General features: G+C 41.4%; 1 long non-coding RNA gene across 3 annotated transcripts in view; it reads left to right on the top strand.

Annotated features, from left to right (window-relative positions):
• Positions 1-10,541, top strand: part of LOC307025938 — a 59,791-nt gene extending 49,250 nt beyond the window's left edge. The window contains exons 4-6 of one of the 3 annotated variants that reach the window (XR_013804305.1): positions 2,889-2,960; positions 8,348-8,427; positions 10,204-10,541. This is a non-coding gene — a long non-coding RNA (uncharacterized lncRNA). Of the gene's footprint in view, positions 1-2,888; positions 2,961-8,347 lie in introns of all 3 variants that reach the window. The other 2 variants (XR_013804306.1, XR_013804307.1) reach the window with 2 other exon arrangements.
• The last annotated feature ends 15,822 nt before the right edge of the window (positions 10,542-26,363 follow it).

Here is a 26,363-nt window from a genome sequence, read left to right as displayed (position 1 = left end):
CAAAGGTCGACCGGTGAGGGGTCTCTGGAGCAGAGACCTCCAACCATCGCACATAAATTACCTGGAGCTTTTAGCGGTGTTCCTACGCTTTCTGCCTTTTCTCAGAGGACATCATGTCCTCGTGAGGACAGACAATACGACCACAATGTCGTATATAAACCGCCAAGGGGGTTTGCGTTCTCTCCAGTTACACATGCTGGCACGCAAACTGATCTTGTGGAGCTGCGGTCATCTCCTCCCTCTGAGAGCGACGCACGTACCAGGAGTGATGAACCTCGGGGCAGACCTGCTGTCCAGAGGTGTACCACTATATGCAGAATGGACTCTACATCCAATGGTTGTGAGTCAGCTGTGGGTGCGTTATGGCCGAGCCGCGGTAGATTTGTTCGCATCAAAAGAAAATGCTCAATGTCAGCTGTTCGATTTTCAATGCGCGATCTAAACGCACCGTTAGGCGTGGACGCACTCGCGCACGTTTGGCCTCCGGTCCTGCTGTACGCGTTCCCACCCCTGGCTCTGATGCCCCCAACTCTGGCCAGAGTGAGAGAACAGCGCCACAAACTGATCCTGATAGCTCCGCACTGGCCTGCAATGTACTGGCTGGCGGAGATTTATCAGCTGCTGTGCGGACAGCCGTGGCAGCTCCCCCTACGCAGGGACATACTGCCCTATGGGCCTGGCCCGTGAGTGGTACAATCTGAATACAGTGGGGCTCCCTCAGAAGGTGATAAACACTATTCAGAGTGCAAGAGCTTCCTCCACCAGGTATCTCTATGACTATAAGTGGAGGGTGTTTGAGGAATGGTGCCTTCAAAAAGGACACATCTCTTTTCAATGTCCTGTCGGGGTGATTTTATCATTTCTACAGGACCTAATTGATAAACACAGAGCTTTTTCTACGATCAAAGTATACCTGGCTGCTATTGCTGCATGCCATGTGGGCTTTGAGGATAAGACGGCTAGCCACCATTCTTTGGTCTGCTGTTTTATGAAGGGAGCTCGCAGGCTCCTCTCTGTTTCCAGGTCACTGGTGCCCTTATGGGACTTGACAGTGGTTTTAGATGGGCTCATTCGAACCCCATTTGAACCCCTGGAAGGAGCTGACATGAAGCACCTGTCACTGAAGACAGTGCTGTTACTGGCCCTGGCATCCGCCAAGCGAGTCAGTGACATTCATGCGCTCTCTGTACATCCTTCGTGCACTCAGTTTGCCCCGGGGCAAACGAGAGTGTTGCTGAAGCCCAACCCTGCCTTTATACCTAAGGTGGTTGGTTCATGTACCCCAATTGATATTGAGGCATTTCCTCTGCCGCTATGTTTCTCCGGGGAACAGCGGCCGAATTTGCTGTGTCCAGTTCGTGCTTTACGCACCTATATGGACAGGTCAAAAGAGTTTCGTTGTAGTGACCAACTCTACATATCCTGGGCTAACCCTCAGAAGGGCAAGCCTGTTACCAAGCAACTGCTCTCCCACTGGATTGTGGAAGCGATTGCTTTGGCCTATACGAGTCAGGGTTTGCAGGCACCTACGGGTCTGCGTGCTCATTCAACTCGTGGTCTGGCTACATCCTGGGCTTTTTTCAAGGGTGTTTCCATCCAAGACATTTGTGCAGCAGCGAGCTGGTCCTCGCCTCTCACTTTTGTCCACTTTTACAGGTTAGACATCTCTGCTCCTAGTGTGCCCCGAGCAGTGCTGGGCCCCGTGTTGAGTCAGAGCTCTACCTGTTAAGGTCTGGTTGGTTTGGTGATTTTCGAGATAAGCTCGTCTGGCAATACGGGAGCTTCAATATCCCATAGTGAGACATCGAACGGAGTGTTATGAATGAGAACTATAGGTTACTTACGTAACCCCAGTTCTCAGAGTAACATGTAGTGAGATGTCTCACCAGACGGCCCTCCTTGCTAAGGTTAAGCGAGAAGAGGTGCTTATTTTGAATGACGCTGCGACGTGGCGCAAGCTACTTATAGGGTGGGTGGATTCCCTGACGCTGACGTCAAGATTACCAGCCAATCAGGATTGGCGTAATGAGATTGATGCTTCTGTTTGCTCCGCGATGAGGCGCATCCCATAGTGAGACATCTCACTACATGTTACTCTGAGAACTGGGGTTACGTAAGTAACCTATAGTTTTATCGGCAATTTAATAAAAAAAAGGCCGATACTGATAATCGGTGAAATGCGGAATATCGGCCCCGATAATCGGCCTGGCCCTACTAAGTAGCCTACATTAAAGCAAACATAAAATGATCAACTAACAGCCGCAATCTGGACTTGTACCCATGGATGCATAAAAAGGGAAGGTGAAATAAATACTTCACATTAAGTTCATTTCATGTTCTGTAAATAATGATGTAATGCTTTTTAAAGGCAAAGAATAATTACAAAATATATTTATGGATATATGCTGAGCCCAGAGGAAAATGCTTTTGTGTGCACAACATTTTTTGGGGGGGCTGCCCCAAGCTTATTTACGAAATCCTGGGTACGGGCCTGAGTATCAATACATGTGCATAAATGTGTCTTGGGTAATCTGATCATAGTGGAAGATCATTGGAGCATAAGCACATGAAATCCATGTTGAACTGTATTTCAGATCCTTGCTGAGATGTTATATGGTAATCTGGTTTATGGGGGAAGGAATAAGCACATTTCATTCTGCATTATACACACTCTAAGTGTTTTTACACAGTCAATGTGACTAAACAACCGAAACATATAGTTCGTTCTACTGTTTTACATGTAATACATCCAACAGCAAATGTGTTCCCATTACTTTGGATTTTCCACATACTTTGCTATCGTCCATTCTCAGAGGGACTATTTTCTTCTTAGTAGGAGTAATATTTCAAATGTAAGCATTCACTTCTTTTGTATTTGTGTCCTGCAGAAGTCAAGATGGACATCTGAAAACCAGAGCAAGAATCCCCCAAACCATCAGCATGGCTAAAAAGGATAAAAGGTAAGAGGGGAAATATTCTTATTGAGTGAGCTGGCTTTTTTATTATGTCTAGCTACATCTTAGACACAATCAACATATTAAACCCCATGAAAAATGAGGCCTGACCCAATACCGGCATTAGCTTTCCACCTGTGTACCGCACAACCTTATCTCACCTCGGGGCTCATGATTCTAGCCACTACTTTGAAACGTGTATTATTTATAATAAAGACAAAGGAGTTGAATTTACATCATTGTTGAATTACAATAAAAGCATTTCCAGGGAGTCAGTGAACCGCGCCGTTTGAAAAGTGCTCTGTGGATTTGATGAATAAAAATCCCGTGCGCTCAACGTCAGCTTCAGAGTGACAAATGAACTGTTTGATCTCCAACAGACTGATGCTCAGCTTGCATACCGTGATAACAATACGCTTTGAAGCTGCATCACTGAGATGTGCCTAGTCACTGCGGCCCCCTTTCTCTCACGCACACACACACGCACACGCACACGCACACACACACCACAATGCAGAGGGGGGGAACAGAGGAGAATAAAAAGGATGTTAAAACATGGAAGCTGGGAAAACGATGACCTGTGGAGGCATTGTACATTCAAACAGTAACAGAAAATAGACTCATGATTATTTCATGCAACACTTAAAACAATGTTATAAGCAGGCTGAACTTAGCGCGTTATGTCACCGTGCGTGGGCTTGAGGCAGACATATAAGTTTTAAAATATGTTGCAGGTTAAATCTGTCTTCATTTAACATGGTGGCCTGCCAAATAAAATGTTTTCAAATTATATATTTGTCAAGCTCAGTGCCAGACTGCTTTGTAAGTTAGATCTGCATTTCAATCAGGCAAACAAAGCTCTCTATTTAGTGAGACGCTGTGCTCCTGCCTTCTGGCGCTTAGCTCAAGTACGAAGATGAAAGGCGAGAAAACACTAACAATGTTGTGAGGCACGCAGAGTAAACATGTGACTGTCTCACATCTCATTTTGTATGTTGGAGGACCCAGTTTGAGGCTGCAGCAGCATTACATAATAAACAGTCGTTCTGTGGTTAATAGGTAACGGTACGAAGAGCCCGCCTGTTAGATGTGACCACTTTAAACTCTGGATCTTCTTCTGGTAGGACCGCGGCCCCCTGACAAAACTAGCTACAACTGAAGCGGCCCCAAGCAACTGCCGCGCCTCCTCCTCGCCACAGTCCCTCCATCGTCATGAAAAATAAAACAGATACAACACCCCCGCGTTAGGGAAGCTTTCAACCTCTGCTCAGCCTCTGCTTTAATATTTCATAGCCTCCTCTTACTTATTTTAGTGGGAATAATTGATCTAGAAAGAGCGCTGCCACGGAGATATGAAAGGCTCTGAGGAGCTGGGCAGAAAAAAAGCTTCTATTATGGTTTTGACAACTTGAGATTCTGAGGCTTTTTTGTTCGCCACTGTCTGGCTCTGCACCGGCAAATGAATGTTAAACAACAATTTGGGATTTGTTAGGGAGGAAATGCATTTTAAAGTATAGCTGCATTCAGAAAGACACACTGTTCCACATCTTATTTACCAGCTAATGGATAGGTTTCTTTTAAAGGTGCATGCAAGGGTTTGTGTGCTGTTGTTAAGAAAACACCCCCATCAGTGAAACCTCATTCACTGCAGTCCTTTTACTTAGACAATATCTACATTACAAACAAATAAATGTATTCAGTTCTTGTTTATGGGATTGACGGTTATTGTAAGCATTGTGTTCCTTCTTATTCTAGTATGGCAACATGGGGAGTCTGGAAACACAATTGATTCTTTCTCAGGCTGAGGGCTAAGGCCACTCAGGGCCAGGCATTATTTATCGATTCACAAAAACACCTCCAGAGAGATGCACCTGCAAGCATCTGGCCCCTTGTGAATTCCCAATGCAACCCAGACTAATGATTTGTAGCAAAATGAAGTGTGTCTCAGGCGATGTTTGTGGTGGAAAGAGAGGGAAAGTTAGGTAAACTAAGTTTCTGACAGCGGCACAAAAACAAATAAAAAGGTCTTCTCAGAAAAACAAGAGGTCGACTCATCCGGCCATTTACCCCACCAAGGGTCTTTTTGCTCTGACAATTATCTCTGTTATTATCGAAAGATTTTCTGTTTAAAGTGATGGAAGAGGTATTCAATATGTTTCTGTGTATGTGACGCTGAGTAAAGGAAATATAATACCTCAGTGACTGGTAGCTCTGCAAGCCAATGGCAGGCCAAGACAAATAAAGTCAAACGGCCATTTATCATGCTGACAGTTGAAATCCCATCTCAGTAATTACAGCTGATGGCCAGCCTTAAGATCAAACAAATAATTCCAACAGATGAACAAATGATGTGGATCCAGGGACCATGGATTTCTTTAGAGATCAATGAACTTCATCAGAAGGCAAGTTGAGCTGAAAAACAATAAACAATTGTTTCACGTCCAACAATACATTTACTGCATGTGATGGATCTGGACAGCCTGGCCACCTTTCTCCGGGACACTGGAGACAGGATGGAATTAGAGTGGGAGACAATCGATGCACTGGCGAGAGGACAATCCCTCCCTAAACGCTGTTCTACCATTGACTGGTAGGCCACATATCATGCATTGTAACTCCATCTCTCATACATTATGGGTTTATAGATAACAGCGTTTCTTGTAGAAGCTGCGATTACATGTAATTGTACTTGTTATTTTTTATTTGCGGTGTAGTAAAACCTTTGACTAAAAATAAATTATACCTGATATTGCAGTTTACATTTTGGGAAATGCAGTATTTTATTATTTATTTTTACATGATTTTATTTTGCTTCATTGTTGCAATTTAGGTCGAAATATAGATCTATTTCTGTAGCCGTATCGAGCACCGGTTAGCTTAGTATGAAGGTAGATATGGTGCAAAATGCGAGAGCGTGTAAAACCTGATGTGAGCCCTTGCAGAAAAAAATCGGAGCTTGTGTGCATACATTTACACTTGTATAAAATATGCACGTAACTGTGAACCAAATGTACACTTGTATAAAATATCCACGTAACTGTGAACCAAATTTGAAGTCACAGAAGAAAAAAAAAAGTTTTGTAGCTTGTAGAAAAAAATGAACTTAGTGATGAAATATTCACTTGCAGAAAAATACATATTTTTAAAATATATTTTCCATTACAACTGCAACTTTGTTATTACAACTTCTCAAATCAGTCATTACAACTTGACGAATCTGCTCTGTGGCAGTATAAATCGACTAATCTGCGGTCTTGACTTTTGCTACACTTCTTGCGATAAATGTGTCGCAAAAGTAATTTTCAGCTGTAGATGTGGGGGGAGGGAGGGGGGTTCGAGCGAAGGGGCGGAGCTATCAGAACGACGAGGCTTGACTGCGGGGCTAACGGTTGTGTCGCTACCAGTCCGCTGACATGGCGCGTCAATCAACGGTAAGTTTTGCCCGTTACTTGCCCAGTATTACTTTGAATATTATTATTGTGATTGAGGATTAAATCCGCTTTGAAGACCACCGTTTTATATTGTGCAGTTTAGCGGCAAAATAACGTCAGTTAGCCAGCTAACACTAGCGTTGTTGAGTTTATGCTAGCTAAACAAGTAGTGGTTGTAGTCTACAGCAGTAATTCATATATTATAGCCTACTGCTTTGGCACTAACGGTGGTGTTTTTAAAGCCTTTGTAAATTATCCATGCTATTTTCTATTTAGCTAACGTCGAAGTAGTGTATGTGAAATCAACCTCGCAATAAGATGTGTGTATATTACAATTATTAATGTCATATTTCAAGATGATTACTTACAGTAATGCAAATTAGTCGCTTTTCGGCGCCTCCCGCTTTTTTAACGCGGCTTTGGGTGACTTATGTAATTCGTGGAGAACCGAAGAGTTTTCGTTCTGGGGGTGAGGGGGTCCGTCCGACTGACGGGCAACTTCTCACTTCAAAAAAGAAGAAGAAATCTAGATCACAAAATAATTAAACAAGCGAGTGCCTGTTTTTCCTGGCCAAGGACAGGTTCGTTGAACACAACACGAGCGTAAAGTGTCTTCACGTGGTTATGTCTCGTCTGAAAGGAGTGTAGACTAGAGTGCTTACGGAGAGCACCGGAACGCCGCTCCAGCTCTACAAATATTGCAGTACCCATAAGGAGCCGTACACATGCTGCAGTGTTTGCGTGGCTGTATCTTTAGTTGTAAGCACAGTGGCGATCTGTTGTTATTAGCATCTGGTTAGCTAGCTATGCTAACGAATTTAAAGAGCTTTTCTACAACCAGGTGGAAGAGAGCTCTCTCCTGAGAGGCTCAAATAACCTCAGCTCAGTGAGGTTAAGGCACACCTTGATATGATCATTATAATTATTAATGAGACATTAGAGACTAAATGAAAAACCGGTATAAAATACTATATGACAGTCACAAAAAAGTTGTTAAAAATAAGTGATTTGTAAAATATCCCAAAAGAAAAATCTGCTTACAGTTCTGTTTCAAATGGGTGTTGAGAGATGTATCCATAGATCTCCTCATGTTGCTCTCAAAGTGCACTAGATTGATGCTTTTAACTTAAATATTTTTTTTTTAAATCTTCCCGGGGGAGCATGCTCCCGGACCCCCCTAGAGGAGGTTAGGTCCCCCCCACTTAAATCATGTTCACATGGATACTAAATACATTTGCACACATCTTGTGTCCATATCTTTCTGTTTTGGTGGTCATGCCACACCGTGCACATGCTTGCGTGAGTCATGGTGAGATATCTGGATTAGGAGGTTGCTTTTTCTTTGCACAGCATGAAAGAAAGGCCAAATGAATTGGCTGTGATTTTAGTTTTTTTAAGCAGAGGTTGAGTTCAATCATTTGTACGGCCCTCGGAGGATGTTGTAAAAATTGAAAGGAAAAAGGTTCCCCACCCCTGGTGTAAATAATAATAAAAACCCTTGATTCATAACTTAACATCTCTGTCTCCTATTGATCTGAGTATATTATAAAGAATAGCCAGTTAATTGAAGCATTATAGCACAGGCCTTTGTCAGATGGTATATTACGCTGTTTTTTTCCTGCTTCGAATAGTTCTCTCTTTTTTCACCATACCTGTGTTTGCATCACTGTACTTAGATATTACAATATGGTTGGTTGAGCTGGAGTTCATTATCGAGCTTACTCGTTAACGTCAGTCATATCTGAAGAACAAACCCAAACCTTGTTGTTTTTATTAATTGCATTACCAAATGGGTACCAAATAAACAGTAAGCATTGTTAACACAACTTCCAAAGTTACAGTAAAATAAAAAGGACCCTGACTCGGACAATACCCAATCCAACATGTTCAACTAAACAGAAGATAATCAGATGTATTGTTTGCACACATGGTATTTTACATATATATATCTGTTTGTTTAAGGTGTCCAGGTGATGCAGACAGGCTGGACCAAAGAGTGAGAGACAGAACTGGACTCCTCACAGCAGTGAACTTCAGCACAGGTACAAATACTATTTTTTCATACTGTACAAAGAATCAAGAAAGATATTGGTTTACATAAATGAAGTATTGACTTTAATACACTGATATACATTCCATTAAACAATACTAGATCACCTACACAGTTTTTTCCATGCAAAAAGTTACATTTAGATGTTAACTAAGCAATATGATTTTGTCAGCTTTCTAATTCAATGTATTGAAGGCAAAGATATGTAACACATAGTGAGAACTGCTACTATTTATCTCTCAATATTGTCTTTAAAAACGTGGTAAAAGTTATTCTTTCAGTGAGACAACAGAGCAAGCTTCTACAGTTGCACTACGTTTTGTAACAGTTAAATATTATTTTGATAATAAAATATATTTCAATGTTGATGAATTTCATACTGTTCATTCATAATCTGATTACAATTACAAAATAATTATATCTACAGCCCCTAAACACACAAGCACACCGCTTTCATAAATAACACACTTGTTCTGCAATAATGTTTTAGGTTTCCTGTCATTTTTGTTAGGAAAGGACATGCCTGAAAGACACGACATGTTCTCCTTCTCTGAGGGTCAAGAAGAACATCCAAGAGGAAAATTAAAAGCTGATTTTATGAGATTTTAAGACCAGTACAGGACATTCACTAAGAAACTACTTTTATTTTGAAAACAAAGATCTGCACACCGAATATTTCTGTAGTCTATCAGGACCATCATTTGTTTGTGACGCTGCCTGCACCTCAGAGAAGGGGTGGTTATAGTCAGGCTTATAAAGTGTGGCGAAAAACATCGTCAGCTGATGGGATGCATCTATTTCCACATCTACACTCCATCAGCTGATTATTTCTATTTGCCTCACTTTATGAGCTTCACAACACTTGTGCCTTGTACCGCAGAGTTTGCAACGTCACAAATAAATGGGGCCAATCAGACGCAGGTTGCCGATCCCTGTAAAGCAGGGGTCGGCAACCCCTGGCACACGTGCCAGCATTGGCCCGCGGCACCGTAACCAGTGCCACACTAGGAATAAGTGGAATAAGTGTGCAATAATATTTAAATTGTATTTTCGGATCCTGAACGAGACCGCCGCCAGAGCGCGTCTACCTGCATAAGGAAGCCATGTATGCAACGCAGCCCCGCTGACTTTCTGCCGCTTTCCTCCGTGGTGCAGTGCTGATCGTTTCACCACAGAGGAAAGCACTTCACAAATTGCTGTAGGCCTACCCATAAGGAGCTGTACAAATGCCGCAGTTTTTGCGTGGCTGTGTCTTTAGTTGAAAGCCCAGTGGCGATCTGCTCATCGAAATAATATGCTACAAAGGGGCGGACTGGCCATTTGTGTGTTGAACTTTCCTGTCGGCTCCCAGACCGTAGTCGAGGAGGGCAGCAGCAACAAGCTTCAGGTTCAATAACCCACTTTAGCTTAAATGACTGGAGAGAGGCGAGCTCTTCTTGGGAGGCCGTTGCATTTATTTAGCTGTTCTTCTGTTTCACAAAATACATCACAGACCTCTGTTTTTCTGCTGCCTCGTTTCATTTCCAGAAACATACACACGTTCCCCCCACACTGTCGCTCTGCCATCCACACACACACACACATGCACAAGCCACACCCCTCTCTCTCTCTCTCTCTCTCTTAAAGGGACAGCGATCTCATCTCACTCTGCATGACCCTAATATCATAACGTGTGTTCTGGAAAATCACAGAACGGACGATTGTCCTTATTATTATGCCTTTTAAACCAATTATTTAAATGTGGTAAATGTGTATGTTTCGTTGACAGGTCCACACACTGCTTCCCCGCAGCGAGGCTCCCCCCGCTCTCCGGCTGATAGTTCACGAGCGTCAAGCTCCTCAACCCCCCCCCCCCCCCCCGTTTTCACCTCTCCAAACCAACAGACAGGACGTCCATCACACAGAGGTTTCTCCCTGAAGTCTCTGGAGCTCTATGAATACCACGCTGTCTCAATCCGCCCACACTGAATATGAGGGGAAAAAACTAATAAGCAAATAATAAATGCTTTAGTTTACTTTAAACAATAAGAAATATAAAGTTGACAGTTGAGTTGCTCAGTTTTTTTAGATTGTCAATACTATTACTGTATAACTAATATATTAGGTTAAGAGGCACCTTCAAATAAAGATTGTTCTTTAAATACATGTTGTCTCTTGAATTGTTTGTCTAAAGTCAAGGATCTATAACTGGTACTTAGTTTTAATGATACAGTCTGGTTATTATGCTGTTTGGAGGAGGCCTCACAGGTAAGAGTACTAACTAGCTACCATCACATGTACCTTAGCTTGACTTAAATGTATTAAACGTATAATTAAGTGATGGCAAAATATAAATAACTAATGTCATGCAAACATATTAATATCTGCTTGATTCCAGAGTTGAATTTAGCACAATTGCATACAAACGTCAAGGGATTTTAAGATTCTGAAGTCTTCGTTCTAAATAGAAAATAGCATGGATAATTTACAAAGGCTTTAAAAACACAGCAGGAGCCCAAGACAATTATAAAACGTGTCATTATTTCAGTACAGTTCAATTGGTTTTATTTTCATAAACGGTTATCAACCGTTAGTGCCAAAGCAGTAGGCTACAATATATTAATTACTGCTGTAGACTACAACCACTACTTGTTTAGCTAGCATAAAGTCAACAAAGCTAGCGTTAGCTGGCTAACTGACGTTATTTTGCCGCTAAACTGCACGATATGAAACGGTGGTCTTCAAAGCGGATTTAATCCTCAATCACAATAATAATATTCAAAGTAATACTGGGCAAGTAATGGGCAAAACTTACCGTTGATTGACGCGCCATGTCAGCGGACTGGTAGCGACACAACCGTTAGCCCCGAAGTCAAGCCTCGTCGTTCTGATAGCTCCGCTCCTTCGCTCCAACCCCCCTCCCTCCCCCCACATCTACAGCTGATCTACAGGTGAAAATTACTTTTAAGACACATTTATCGCAAGAAGTGTAGCAAAAGTCAAGACCGCAGATTAGTCGATTTATACTGCCACTGATTTGAGAAGTTGTAATAACCAAGTTGCAGTTGTAATGGAAAATATATTTTAAAAATATGTATTTTTCTGCAAGTGAACATTTCATCACTAAGTTCATTTTTTTTCTACAAGCTACAAAACTTGTTTTTCTTCTGTGACTTCAAATTTGGTTCACAGTTACGTGGATATTTTATACAAGTGTACATTTGGTTCACAGTTACGTGGATATTTTATACAAGTGTAAATGTATGCACACAAGCTCCGATTTTTTTTCTGCAAGTGCTCACATCAGGTTTTACACGCTCTCGCATTTTGCACCATATCTACCTTCATACTTAGCTTAGCATAAAAAAAACTACACAGCCAGCATGGCTCTGTCCAAAAGCAACACAATTTACTTAATAACACTAAAGCACTAATTCACATTTTTGGTAATCCGTGCAAACAAATAAAGTGTGGAACCTGTTGAACCCCATCCCCCCGCCCCCTGGGGTAAAAACGCATCATCTGTAGGAAACAGCGTCTGAGGGCTTCTTAATATTTTATAAACTATGAATGTTTTATATCCATGTAACGGGAAGAAACTCAGCTAACTGATCTTTTTTTTATTTATTTTTTGCAAAAAAAAACACAAAGCTGAGCCTCTGAATTAGCCACGAGCGAAAAAATCGTAAGGCCGTTAGCACAGAACTCTGGCTATACTGATCAATATACTTATTGGATCTGCACAAACAAGCTTAGATAAAATCCTGAGATTCCACAGATTATAGAAATATAAGGATCATCACTGAGCGATCACAACTTGTGACAATCAAACAGGCTGCATGGGGCCTCAGCTGCTGTGCGCAGTTCTCCGCTCAGTTCTCCGCCTCAAAAAGGGGTGCCAGAGATATGAAAAATCCACCCAAATTTGTTTGTGATAAATCTATCTAAATAGGTCAAATGTTACTTGTTTTTGCATGAATCTTGATACAGGGTACTTATTATATGTTGTACTTTGGATTCCTAAAGCTTTTAGTCTACCATCCCATCATTCAAGGGTAGTTTTCACTAGACGTAAAAAAATGTTTTGGACGGACTCTATAATTTAGTTTTTTACTATGTTCAATCTGAATTTTCTTTAAAATAAAAAACATCTATATTGATTCAGCCTTTTCTACATCCAACTCAAAGGTTTATAATTTCTTTGAGAAAAAAGATTATTCATTTCACCCTTTTTAGAAGTGTAACTATGGTCATATGTTCTGGAAATGTCATTTTCGAGACGGAGTTCAAAAGGTTAACAGTGTTACAAAATTCTCCATTTAACAAATCGCAAATTAATCGCACATTTTTTATCTGTTCTAAATGTAACTTAGAGGAATATTTTTCAAGTTTTTAATACTCTTAATATATGAGTGGACAAATATGCTTTATGCAAATGTTTGTTAATTATCATTGGAACAATGACAAATATTCTCCTGAATATTCTCAATACAACAACCTCTGAACAATGACAAATATTCTACTGAATATTTTCAATACCAATACCTGGAACCTCTCTCTCTTTTACACTCTTTGCACTGAGCCAGTTGCTCAAACATACAAGCCTGTTTACCGTTGTCGGCGAAATGCCGCTCCTCTGTCTTCATAACAGTCAAAGCATGAGACTGAAGTTCCCGCCTTGGGTCAAAAAAATGCGTTGTGATGCGATCCGAGTTATCTAACTCCACAATGTTAAGCTGTAGCCACCCATTTAGCTATTGCTGTTGTTGTCCAGGCGTCTCCCCAGCAAACTTTCAAGCATGGTCTGCCTCAAGCGAGCGGCAGGAGCGGGGCTGTCAGCATCAGCTGTGTGCTTGCATGGTTTGCTGTTTAAAACACCTTTTGTTTGTATCCATATCTCTCTCTAGAATCTGCCACCATCCAACTAAAAACAACAACAACGTCAAGCCTTTGGGCTCTGAAACTACGGGGCGGGCCGAGGACAAATACACATGCATTAATCGCACATTAAAATAATTAGTGGCGTTAAGTGTTAATAACGCAATTTTTAACTTGACAGCCCTAGTTATAACACGTCAACTTCACTTTTTTACGAGATCTTTCGTGCATATTTCAAACATAATGTAATATGTGGTAAGCTAACTTGCTGTTGTATGTTGTCTGGATGTTTTTGTTCTTGCTTTACAATGTTAGACATTTATTTTTGGATAGCCTAATTTTTTTTGGGAATCTACTCCGGAGGACTGATACGTTTTTGTTTCAAACTCTCCTCGTGAAGCAGAAGCATTTCTGCAGAAAGCTATATAAATAGAGTTTGAAGGTGTCTGCTCTGTCTCCGGTTTCATTTGGCCATAGTGAGTTTCTCAGGTTGCCGGGGGGAAAGTGCTGACACTGTGGTTTCGCCATCTGCTCAGTGTCCTGAGAGATCCCCGGCCTGCTCATACATCGGCTGTTTTTCCATGGTGAATATGTGGGATGCTGTGATATACTTCTAGCCTGACCTCTGCAGTACATGTATTATACACTGTGCTGGGGGAAAACAATCTGTAAGTGTTAAGAAATATGAAGGACAGATAGCCTAATGAAAAAACCTTCACTTGATGTACTGCTGAGATACTGCTGAGATACTGCTATGCTAGGTCACCCATTATGCTTGGCTCACATCCAGAAGAATCTCTATTTTGGCAGGAAGATGAGAGAAAAGGTGAAGAACCAGATGGATACACTCCATTTGTCCTTTAAATATAAAGAACCCTCTTTTCCTACACACCATTTATTTATTTCCAAAACAATTAAAGTGGAATTTTGTATTGAATGCCTTTTTTAAACTCAGTGAAAAATCTCCTTTCTCTTCGTATCTTTTACAAAGAGAAAGATATGTGAGTATTCTCACAATTCTGAACCCACAGTGTATTGAACAATCATACTGAGGAATCTGTCGGAGAACAGGGACAGACATACACATTTCATCACCAACAGCAGTGCCAGTAGAACACAAGACAATATATCCAGTCTTTTAAGTTAAAGCTACAAAAGAGAGAACAATCTTCTCTTTAGGCTCACAGATGCTTCCTTACTGTTTTAGATGGACTGTACATATCTAAGGCTACATTTTCTCTTTAAAAAAACTAGGGATGTCTCGATCACCTTTTTTTGCTCCTGATCCGACTCCGATCATTTGATTTTGACAATCTGCCGATACCGATTTTTCCCGATCCGATCTTTATGCAATGCATTAAAGGTGGGCTAGGTAAGTTTCAGAAACCGGCTCGAGTGCACTAAAATTTGAAAGTACACAGCCAAAAAGAATCCGCCCCTTCCTTCAGACTTCCTTACAGAGTACCTCCTCCGCGAGAGCAGGCTGCAGTAACGTTACATATCAGGCAAAGCTTAACACATCTTGGTTAGCAATACTACACAGCCAAAGCAACTCCGATATTGACTCTGGTTTGACTTCTCTTAGTTTCCACTTTCTTTTTTTTCTTAATTTGCTCCGTTACATTTTTTATTTTGCGACCAGTAGACGATGTTGAACCTAACTCTGCCGCCTGTTGCTGGCGAGTCATTGAAGTACTGCTGCAATGCACGCCCGATGAGGGCACGCCCGATGAGGGCACGCCCGATGAGGGCACGCGATACATTTTGTGCGTGCACGAGATGGAAGGCTGACAGACAGGGCGGCAATCCAATCCGTTTAGCTAAACGGATTGGTTGTAGTTTTTACAGTATTTACGGGTTCCACAGATGGCATTTTTTAATGGATTTTTTGTCAAAGCACTTCAGATATTCATTGCTATCGGGATGTTAAGAGCATTCCATGGAATATAACAAAAAGTGTATCTCAAGCCGGTTTCTGAAACTTACCTACCCCACCTTTAAGAGAAGAAAAAAAAACAGATAACGGCTGGTCATCCAACGCGATGAAATCTATCTTGGTTGTTCTTTTTTTGGCCTTTTCACTGTTCTGGGGCAGTTTCTCTTTCATTTTAAAAGTCTCTGAAAGTGTCGGTTGTTTCAGTGCTGTTAGCTGTGTACTCGTCGTGTTGTTGTTGTTGGTGTTTGTTTCTCAGGTGGCCTATTAGATTGGTCGTGTTGAACGTAGCTCTGTTCTTTCCACCACGCGGAACCTCCGCCTTGCAAACATTGCATCTGGCTGTTACACTGCCTTCGCTTTCAATTTTATAATACTTCAAAACTCCTGACATTTTCTCTGTCCCGACTCCCGAGTCACCAGCTGAACGTAGCCTCTTGTTAGCTTACTGCTACTATTAGACACTGCACCCTGCCCTCTCAGTTGCCAGATTTGAGAGAAATAAGCAACCAGGTCTTTGAAAACAAGCCCAAAAGAAGCAACACATACATGATGTGTCATTTTAAACCAAAACTAACGGCCCGTCCACACACAGGCATGAAAAAAATCTTTCAAAGCTTCGCCCATTCACTTGAATTGGGTGACGTAGAAGATTTTTAATCTTCACCGAACTGCATTGTGGGGAGCGGAGCATGGCTTTGCAAGTATCATGAGCATCAAAAGTTGAGCAATGTTCAACTTTTGATGCTCCCAATGCTTGCGAAGCTGGCATCAGCCAATCAAATCCAGTTGCAAGATGCAAATCCCGCCAGTGCAAGCGCTAGCCAATCAAACCGCGTGCAAGCTGGGAGAGCCAGACCGCAGTTCATTTCCTCATATTCCAAACGAGAAATTACGGTAGCAAATAACCCGGTTCTTTACGACCAGAACTATTTATGGAGGGAGGTGGCAGAGACAGTGGGTGAAAGTGGTAGGTTTTCGCCTGTTTGGGGATTTTATATCCAGTTTACTTCGTTTTAACATTGCTATTGCTTTGTATGTCGGGGGCGGGAGATTCATGTGATTGGTTGTTGCTCGCGTTGCTCGTAAAAAATCGCCAAGCTTCAGACACGCCCAGCATCAAGATTATTTCAAGATTTTTTTCATGCCTGTGTGTGGACGGGCCGTAAGGCCTCAGGATGACTTTAAGATGTGAACATGGTAATTTTTGTTTTGTAACATTAAATACAATTATACAAATATTTTATAAAAAAAAATTTTTAAATCCCGATCCCCGATTATTTTCTCCCAATTCCGATCTTTTGAAAATCACGTGATCGGCTCCGATCCCCGATCACGTGATCGGATCGGGACATCTCTAAAAAAAAACTTAAGTTCCAACATTCATCATTCAAGGTTGTAGATGGCAAAATATAGATAATATTACTGTGGATATCTTATATCAGTGTGATGAGGCGAGATATTGTTTTAGGCAGCCTTTTATGCTCTTTGCGTTTTTTCCTTCCCAGTAGTGCGTTATATAGTTTTTGTGCATGTAAATGTTCTCTAAAGGCTCAAATAAAGTTCCCTCTAGATGGGGTTTCTCTCCCACACACTCCCCCCTTGCCTTGAATGCCTCGATTGGACGACGTTGTTTACTTCCGTAACATAGTGATAACACCACGTAGCACTCATGCCAATGTTTAGCGCTTCAACACATTGCACGTGATTGTCTAGGGGCGGGACATTTCTAAGGGGTTAATCAATCACAACAGAGCTTTCTAGCTAACCAATAACCAATCATTCTTATCTTATTTTTTTTAATTGTTCTGATTTTGTAAATACTTCTGGATGCACGTATAGTCAATCCAACAATATTGTCGCAAAATCAGTATTATGTAATATAATTATATATGATTTTTTTCAAAAGACTTACCCGTATTGTGTCCTATTATGCGTTTAACTTCTTCAGCGACCTTAGTAATACATGTTTAATAGCTAAATAGATTTACATTGGTGTACGAATATAAGAATATATCGATGTAAGCTAAAAATGTAACAAAACCAGTCAGCATGATGCAAAGGGAGGATAATTGAGACTAGACTACAGGTTTTGAGTTTGTCAGTTGTTTATCTCATGATTCTTTAATACACCCCCTTTCAAACCACTTAGCCCAAAAGCCAAATCCATTCCCTCTTGTTGCCCTGAGTGCAGTGAGAGCACATCTTTAGCTGGGAGCATAAAGCACTGTTCATCGTGACAAACTTCAATTTAAGTCTCAGTGCTGACGGTGCCAAACAGGGACTAAGTGTTTTTTGTTTCCTCTTCACATGAATACTGTCACCCAGTGGATTACTGTTTCATTTATCATTTATTAGCCCTTGTTTCTCTTTATTGCTCACAGAGTAACCGTTTGTTGGTACCTGTCAGGTACGTTGTAAGCTTCAGAACAGGAACAGTTATCATTAGATTTGCCAGAGGATCTTCTTCAGGCCAACTGTTTCATAGCAAGTAGTGATAGCTTTGAAAATTGAAAGATTTAGCAAATTCTTACGTTGTAGACATAAAGGAACCCTGCAGAGGAGGCCTTCTGTGCATCATAGTGTTCCCTGCCCTTTAACATGCTCCTGCGCTTCTCTCATGTGCAAAATATACGCTCTGTCAATTAAATGCATTGTTCTCAGCCAGCATTGCATTCTAAGCTGAGCCATTCCTTTGGGGCAGGAATTACGGAGGTGTGACTCCATCTTCCCTTTAGAGCGATGAGCGTGAATGGCATGAAGACAAACAATAGTAGCGAGAGCGGGGGGACCTGCCCCTGCAGCACGGAGCCTAAACAGCATTGATTGCTGTGAGTCGCTCTGAGTGGTTTTGATAACGTTTCAATAAATATTGAAATGAGCACGACTCTGAGGGCACTCTAGCGCAGCTGGATTGACAACAGTTTGGAGAGGAGTTTCTGTGCACTGGGTGTGCTTGTGACAGAACAAAATGTATTTTGGCACCTAAAACTTTGGTCACATGAACTGCAAACACTAACAGTTCATGCCGAAGCGCCCATAGCAATTCTTCAATGAGATGGTTTTCAGATTGTTGTTAAAAAATGTACAGAAGACCGGGTCAATGAAATTGCACAGTGACCACAAATTGTAAAATCCAGGGCTTTTCTTACCTTTTGACCATTTCCTGCCAAAAGGCCTTAGCCTGGATCTTATCTCATGCCTTGCAGCGTGCACATTGAGCTGCCACTGCACCCCATACTGTAGTTCATTGCCAGTGACTGAACCGTGAAGCTCTTCAAGCACTGCATGGTTAAATAAACCACACAGTCCTTTCTGTGCTGCGGTGTAGCCTTGGACACTTTGTTGTACATGTGTCTGCGCAACATTTTCCTTCACTCAGTGCTGTGAGTGTGATTTGCAGCTTGGCTGGCATCCATGTCGGCAGTCTGCTTCAGAACTGATCAAATAGCCTCAGTAATGGCTTGTGATGATGACAGTGGATGACATTTCTTTCCCAGCTGTTATGAGAAAACTTATTTTCAAACAACAATTACTTGTAGCTGGCACCAAACAAATGCTTTAGAGCAATTGTGTAGAAAAAGTTCTTGCAGTAAAACCACCATTATTCTATGTGACAGCTTACATTTAGTTTCTCTATCGGATCGACTTGCATTGAGCTTTGCTATTATAGCTGCCGGGCTGGTGGAGATGTGGGGCCTTGAAAACCAGCGAAACATTAGTAAAGCAATAAAAGATTGATTATAGTGGAGAACCAAGCTTTGACACCGAATGTGAAGTAAATGGCAGAAATGAATCCACAATTACAGCTTTAGAATGACATGGATTTGAGAACTCTTATCTTGAATTGTCGATCCAAGACATCAGAACCGCTGGTGGTTTATTGATTCTCAAGTCAACAGCTCAAAGAGTGGCTTGAATTGTACCAAAATTGCAGTTTTATCTTTGCCCAAGTTTCTCTTTTATCTCCCAATTGCAATGCACTTTCCTGCCTGAATGATGGAATTAGAAGTCCAATAAAACCATGACAAGAAATTGCTCCTCTTTATCGTGTTCTCTCAAGAGTAGAGTGCCTCAAGCTAAAACATAACAAAAGGCAATTTCATGAAATTATTTTTCCCGCAAACGATAACTGCACTTGGTGAAATTTGTTTTGGTGCAAGCTTCACCTTGAACAGAGGCTCTCAAGGCTCGATCATTTAGCTTCAATATTTGGTTTTCTGAAAATGTTCGACCCTGTATTCTCATATTGCTCATTTATATTTGGTTTGCATTACCTGTTGTGTTTCTGACACCAACTTTGTTCTGATGAATGGCACTTAGATTTCAGTTTCTTTACATCTTAATATTCATCCCATTCAGAGCTTAAGCCCCTTAAGTCAATGAAGATGGTCCTGATATGCAATATACTAATTATGTAATTCTTAACATGTTAATAAACAAGATCATGTATGATTTTCATAGTAAACATAACAATAGATCAGCAATATTTGACATACCCCTCCTCATTATATAAAATGGTGCTGTTGGCATGTTGGCCATTATGGAGGAAAAGGGCAACTTCCCAGAATGCAATTTTAACCAATGCCATACCACTGGACAGCCCATGATGTCTTCTGCACAGTGCAGCAGGGATTGAAGCTCAAACGATTAAAAGGAGATGCTTGTGAACAAAATGTCCATTACAGAAGACATTGGTCAATTGGTTGGGTCTCAGGAGGACTCTTAAATAAAAACAATATTGATACTTCATGTGAGTAAATATATAGCAAGAATTTTGTAGCTCTCCTTAGCATGAAACATGGAAAGGGTTACCCTGGATCTATCCAAATTGAACTAAATCTGCCTACTGGGAACTTTTAAGCTTTGTAATTAGCATGTTTTTCTTTTTTTTTACTGGAACACAAACCAAAGTGTATCAAATTTGACTTGCTTGGGTCTGTATTGGTTGCCTGGCAGCCTAAAAGTCTAGAGAAGACTGTTGGAAGTCACTACCTTTCCAAGAGATAGCACAGCACATTATTTTACACTTTGTGGTGTGGGGATGTTACATTTGGTTATCTGCAGCATGGCCAGGGTAGCCGTCTCCACCCAGTATCCAGTTTATTTGCTAAGCTATGCTAACCATCTGCTGGCACTAGATTCATATTGTCTGTGCTGATATATGGGTGCTATTGATCTTTCTAACTGTCAGAGAAAACAAATAAGTGTATTTCTCAAAATGTTAAATAATTATTTTGTATATTTATATTAATGTGGGCACACAGTAAATAGACAATATCTGTTCACACACTGCTCTCATGCAGCTGTAGACTCTTCTCGCTATAAAGAACTGGGGGGCTGATATGTTCATTAAATGAAAGCTATGGCAAAAGATCAGTCTCATTCATTCTCTAGCAACATTTGGTGACTTGACCCTTTGCTGACTCTGCTTAGCGTCTGAACAATATAGAGAGATGGGCCATAAGAGTCACTGCAATCACACCTTACTGACAACAACGGGCCATAACTTCAGCAAATGACCAGCCATTTGGACCAATAGGGAAAAGCTACCTCACTGCAACATTTCACCTTGCAACTGGATGTATCGCCGATGCTGAACAGCACAGATTGCTGCTGGGATGAACAAAGCGTGACCCAAAGCTTTACTGGTGTGGATGACTTTGGAAAAATGCCAGATAGTAGAATATTTTTCAGGGATAATGGGATTATGAGGGCAAACACAGCCTGTCAGGGTAGGATAAACATTAATTGTAAAAATCAGAGGTCTTGAATTACAGGTTAATCTGCCTAAGTGTGAAGCCCAAGTTCAATTGGAGGATAGAGCTTTAAAAATCCTTTGTTTTGGGCCCCCTCACAAGCCCTTGTAATGCACTGAGGCAGCACACGTAACCAAATTGAACAAGACAAATTGCAGTGCGTCAGTGCACAGCAAAGGACATAACAGTCACTCACTCTACAGTCTTGCACCTGCCTAATGGCTGTCATGTCATCTTTCCTGTCATATAGTGTTCCTTCTTTTTTTTATTATCATGAGACAGGCTCCATCTTACCAAAGCATTGCCTGAGATGGCCTTGGCAGAGTCCCTAGGTGCTTGGATTCCTGTGCACACTGAGGGGCTCCTGTATATCCACTAAGCGTGTGGAAAATTACAAACACACACAAGGTCACAGTGGAGCCACGTCAGCCTCCCACAGAGCCCATCTGATCCAGCCTGAAACGCCGCAATTACCACCCCCTGCGTGCCTCCGTGTGGGGCTGCAACTATTTCATTATTTATTTGAACAAATAGGATTACGGTTGGTCTGCGGTGGATTGATTGTGACGAGGGATGAGAGGCTCCGGAGAGCTGGGTGCTGTGGCCCGGGGTTTGCTGAGCCACTCTGCTGTGTCAAGCGCAACGCTTGATCTCCTGTCTTGGTCTCTGCCACTTTTCCTGGACAGTGGAGCGTCGCTTTGTTGACATATGCCATCTGCTCTGCTGCGCTCCCCGCACCGATAGATTGGGAAATGTGTTTGCCGGTTTGCTTGTACCTCTTCTCTGAAAATATACATTTATGAAACCATAAAATCTGTCATATCCTGTGAGGCATAGCACTCGCATCCGACAGCAGTTGACAGCACATTCACATCCTCCGTAATGAAATGCTTTTTAGGCACTCTCAAAAAGATTGTCACTCACAACATGGGTGGGTTTTAATTTAGTTATAAAATGAATTTGCATCCAAATGATGATTAATAATGAGGGAACAATTTGACACCATAGAAGTTTCAAATCACTGCCAAATGAATTGCTTTAGGAGTGCTATTAAGTTACCAGCTAAATGAAAGTGCTGTGATTGAAAGGGGGAATATGAACAGCTCGAACATGTAGATGTGTTGGCTCCAGCACTCAACCACTTATTCTGATGCCTGAAGTATAGGGAATGGACTTTTCTTTAAATCATTATACTTTGATGTGTTAAAATGCTTACATCAATGCCGGGTTAGACCCAGCAGTGCAAAATCTCAGGGTATTTGAAATCAATAGTGTAAGGTTAGGAGAGCAATCTGCAGAATAAATAGGAGAAAATAGCAATTCTGATGTTTTGGGAAACATTACCAACAGCAATCATTTTCATTCAGTGCGGAATGTGTGGTCCCGAGTAGCTAATAGCTCATCCCAGATGGAATTTGACCTGGCAGCTCCCCCCCAAAAATGCCCTCCTTTGAAGTGATGAAGCCCGGGGTCTCTGCGGTAGACTTATCTGCTTCTGGAGATTGATCGAAAGTAATTTTTGGCCCCAAGAAAACCAGGGAAGAATGTGATAGATAGCTCTGCCCCTCTATCTCCCTGATGGCGATATTAGTCCTGATTAAGATGAATGGGCCTTCTCTGTCTAACCATGCAAATGCTTACCGCTGGTGCCATTTATCCAAGAATGTGAAAATGCAGAAATGAGAAAAGCATGCTTTTTCTTCAACTGATCTTTGGCTAGAAGTTGTTTTTGCTGGGATAAATGACACTGCCTTCGGACAAATGCCATCGTTACAGAACTACCCAGATATCCTTAATGTATGAGCGGCCATGTCCCTGTGACATCCGATTTGGTAATGGGGGATTTGAGGCAGAACAGGAAAGTGCTTTTATCCTCGTATATATATTAGCGCCTATTCATCCAGATATATAGTGAAGAGAGCATTTACTGGGCTTTCCCTGCAGGCCACTCTAAGCTGCGCTAATTGATGTTGATTAACCAAATCAGCTGTAGAGAGGGCAGAAGGACACCCCGATCAAGCAGGAGGTGTGACCTCTATGCTATAGAGCAGCCTAATGAATAAACAAAGCCAACAGATATGCTGGGCCAAGCATTCTATAAATGCTAAGTGAGTTGAACTGCCAAACACAACAAATAGTGTTAATTGATGTTAAATGCAATCAATACATATGGCAATGGAAATTACTCTCACTCTGCAGTTTTTAAGACAGTATTGATATTTTTAATTAAACTAATTTGTTAATCCCTTTTAGCAGTGAGACTCTTTATAAGGATGGCAATGTTGGCTGCAGAACATTTAGTATTTTGACATTAATGTTCCCACGATGATCACTTATGAGCCTCAATGGATTGCAACAAATTGATATAAACATCCTCCCCATATACATAAATTGTAGCAATTCTAATCTCTTAACCTTTACTCTAGATCCATCATCAGAGTAAGATACGGTATTTTCCCACTCTCAATAGCTTCAAAGGTCAACTCAAAGAATGCAGTAGCGCTAGGGGCGCCGTCCCCCCTCTTCCCACATGTTTGATTGTCATTAAAAAAATATATACATTTTTTTAAGGTAAATATTATATAGTTGGTATCAGTAAAATGTATAATCTACAATAAAATCTCATTTAAAATTGTTTTACGATGTCTAAAGTTACTGTTAAGTCACATGTTTCCTGCATGACCGCAGCGTGTATCATTACCCTCTCTCGTCTGGGCGGTAAGAAAGGAGCCCTCAGCCAGAGCAGCAGCAGCCAACACATTGCTGACTGTTGCTATCTGCAAACTATGCCGCCATAATTTCAACCAATCAGCGTCGTCAAATCTGATGGCTACAGGGCGGCAATTTCAGCGCCCGATGCAGTCTGTGAGTTGTTTGGAATCGTATCCAAGGTGACGCTACAGTCAGTAGTTGATGAGGATGGCTGCGTCTGCAGGGGGAGACTCCGGGTGCTAGTGGATCGCCAGAGCTGTAGATTAACATTTATATGCCTATTGTAGTTGTAAGTGTAATGCCTTTGGCACCATGGAGCATATGTGTTGGCTGGACCTGTATTTTACAGGAAAGGAGTGAGCAGAGGGTCGAGTTGTCGATTGTTGTTCAGTTTTCTATGACTCCTCACCCTCTCAGACTTTGAGTTGCGCGCGCTGCTAAAGAGACACGCTACCATGGAAACCAAACAATGGTGTAGCTGTATTAAAGTCAGAGTGGAAACAGTCGTGAGTAAATCAGATTTTGTCAGAAATCGGGAGAAATGCGGGGGAAATATGACCCCGGGAGGAAACCGGGAGAGGGCAATGAAATCTGGAGTCTCCTGCAAGAATCGAGAGGGTTGGCAAGTATCACACACACACACACACACACACACACACACACACACACACACACACACACACACACACACACACACACACACACACACACACACACACACACACACACACACACACACACACACACACACACACACACACACACACACACACACACACACACACACACACACACACACACACATAATGTTCGTATTCAGTATCCTGATTTTAAATGGGAATTAAATCATTTTTGAGTGTTCCCAAAGCACCAGTGTTCTGCAGTTTGTGTGGGCCTACTGTACTGTTGCACAGTTTATACTGTAGAAACTATTTTCAGGACATGGTATTTAGAAGTTTTGGAAGATCCCCGGACCCCCCTAGTATTGGTTGGTCACCATTTCCGGAAATTAGCTCAAAGCTAAATCTGGCATATTTACGCTTGACAAATTTGATTGTTTTAAGTGTTTATTGATGTGCATTTTCCCTGCTAAATAAACGATTCAATAAATAAATCAGGCCACATTTGTATTTGTTAAATAATTTAGTTTAGATGTACTAACCACCTTTGGAAAAGCTATGACATTTCCATCAGCCTCAGCTGTACTTTGTGTCTAATGATAAGTTAATGGCATGCTAACTAAGATGAGAACATCCTTAACAATATACTTGCAAAACATCAACATATTAGCGTTGCCAATTTGAGCATGTAAGCATGCCAACATTAGCATTCGGCTAACAATATGCCAAAAACTCGTTTTTCCAGTCGATGAGAAGTTAATCCTCACTGTCATTTGAAATCCTCCTGACAATCTTTCAGTGGACATTGTTTTAGCCTAAGTTATCAATTAAACTATTTAATATTGATAAGACATGATACAAACATATAAACCAATATTATTTGGTTATCAATCAATAACCAAGACCTGACCTTAACCTAAACGCCCCATGAGCTTAAGATTTTTTTGAGCAAGAACCATGTTCATTTAGAGCCGTTGCAATTTGTGCAGAATGAATTGAAGAGTCCTCTGAGCATACAAAGAGGGCAAGGTCTTTTTCAGGAGCAAGAACGACTTGATCATAATGAATACACATTAGTGGATAGATCCAAACAGAATGTGGTAACCATCATTTGGTTACACAATATTGTAATGCAGGTAACATGACCCTAGAAAAATAAAAAGTCAGTTTGAACTGAGTGACATTCAATCATAAGAATCATAACACCTCTATCAGCTGACGCCAACAGGCAGGAACAGGGAGAAAGAACACTGAGAGCACAGCAGCCAAGGTTACAGGTGCGTGTGCTCAGTCAGGACAGTATAAAGTGATAAACTGGGTCAAAGTTATGGACCTTGGAAAATATTTCCCCAACAGATGCAGAATCATTTAAGAAGTAATTCATGCTACATATGTGACACTTTCAGATCATGAAATGCAGCGATGCAAGTATTTAAATTGTCTGCAATGCTTGGAATTTCCTTGTTAATGCAACCAAATGGGAGCAATGTTTCTGCATGGCCCAGCCGCACAAAGCAGAAGCACATTTTGTATTTCATATTGTATGTTTTATTAGCAATATCCTGCAATGTTGTGTCTTAGAAGTGTAATTCTACCTTACTTAACATTGTCATCAGTGCTGTAGCCACAGTTTTGACCAATAGTAATCTACCAACAAGAAGACATATCTTTAAAAATGTTTTCCAACTTTCCCTGTCCTCACTGTGGTCTGTAGAACTCAAATCATTGGAGCACTTTGACACGATACTATGTTGCTCTGCTGAGTGGTGCAGAATTGAAGCTGCCAATCAAGAGGCAGGAGCCTGAAGCTAATCAATCCAAGCAGGCCATGATGTGATTTTTTCCTTGTGGAGAATTGAGCAGCCTGACAGCCTGTAGGACGGTTGGATTCGCTCACCTCCTGCAGCCTGCCTGAATCACACAGCTATTATAACACATGTAAATGTTTCTTGCACGCCCTGTTAAAAAGGCTGTCGCAATGCTGCTGCCACATTTACATAAAATGATAAGTAAGTGATAAGCACTGGCTGATATTAACCTAACAACA

This window comes from Notothenia rossii, assembly GCF_949606895.1.
Source record: "Notothenia rossii genome assembly, chromosome: 12".
NCBI lineage: Eukaryota > Metazoa > Chordata > Actinopteri > Perciformes > Nototheniidae > Notothenia > Notothenia rossii.
Note: the sequence above shows the minus strand (reverse complement) of the source record. Positions and strands in the feature narration are given on the sequence as shown.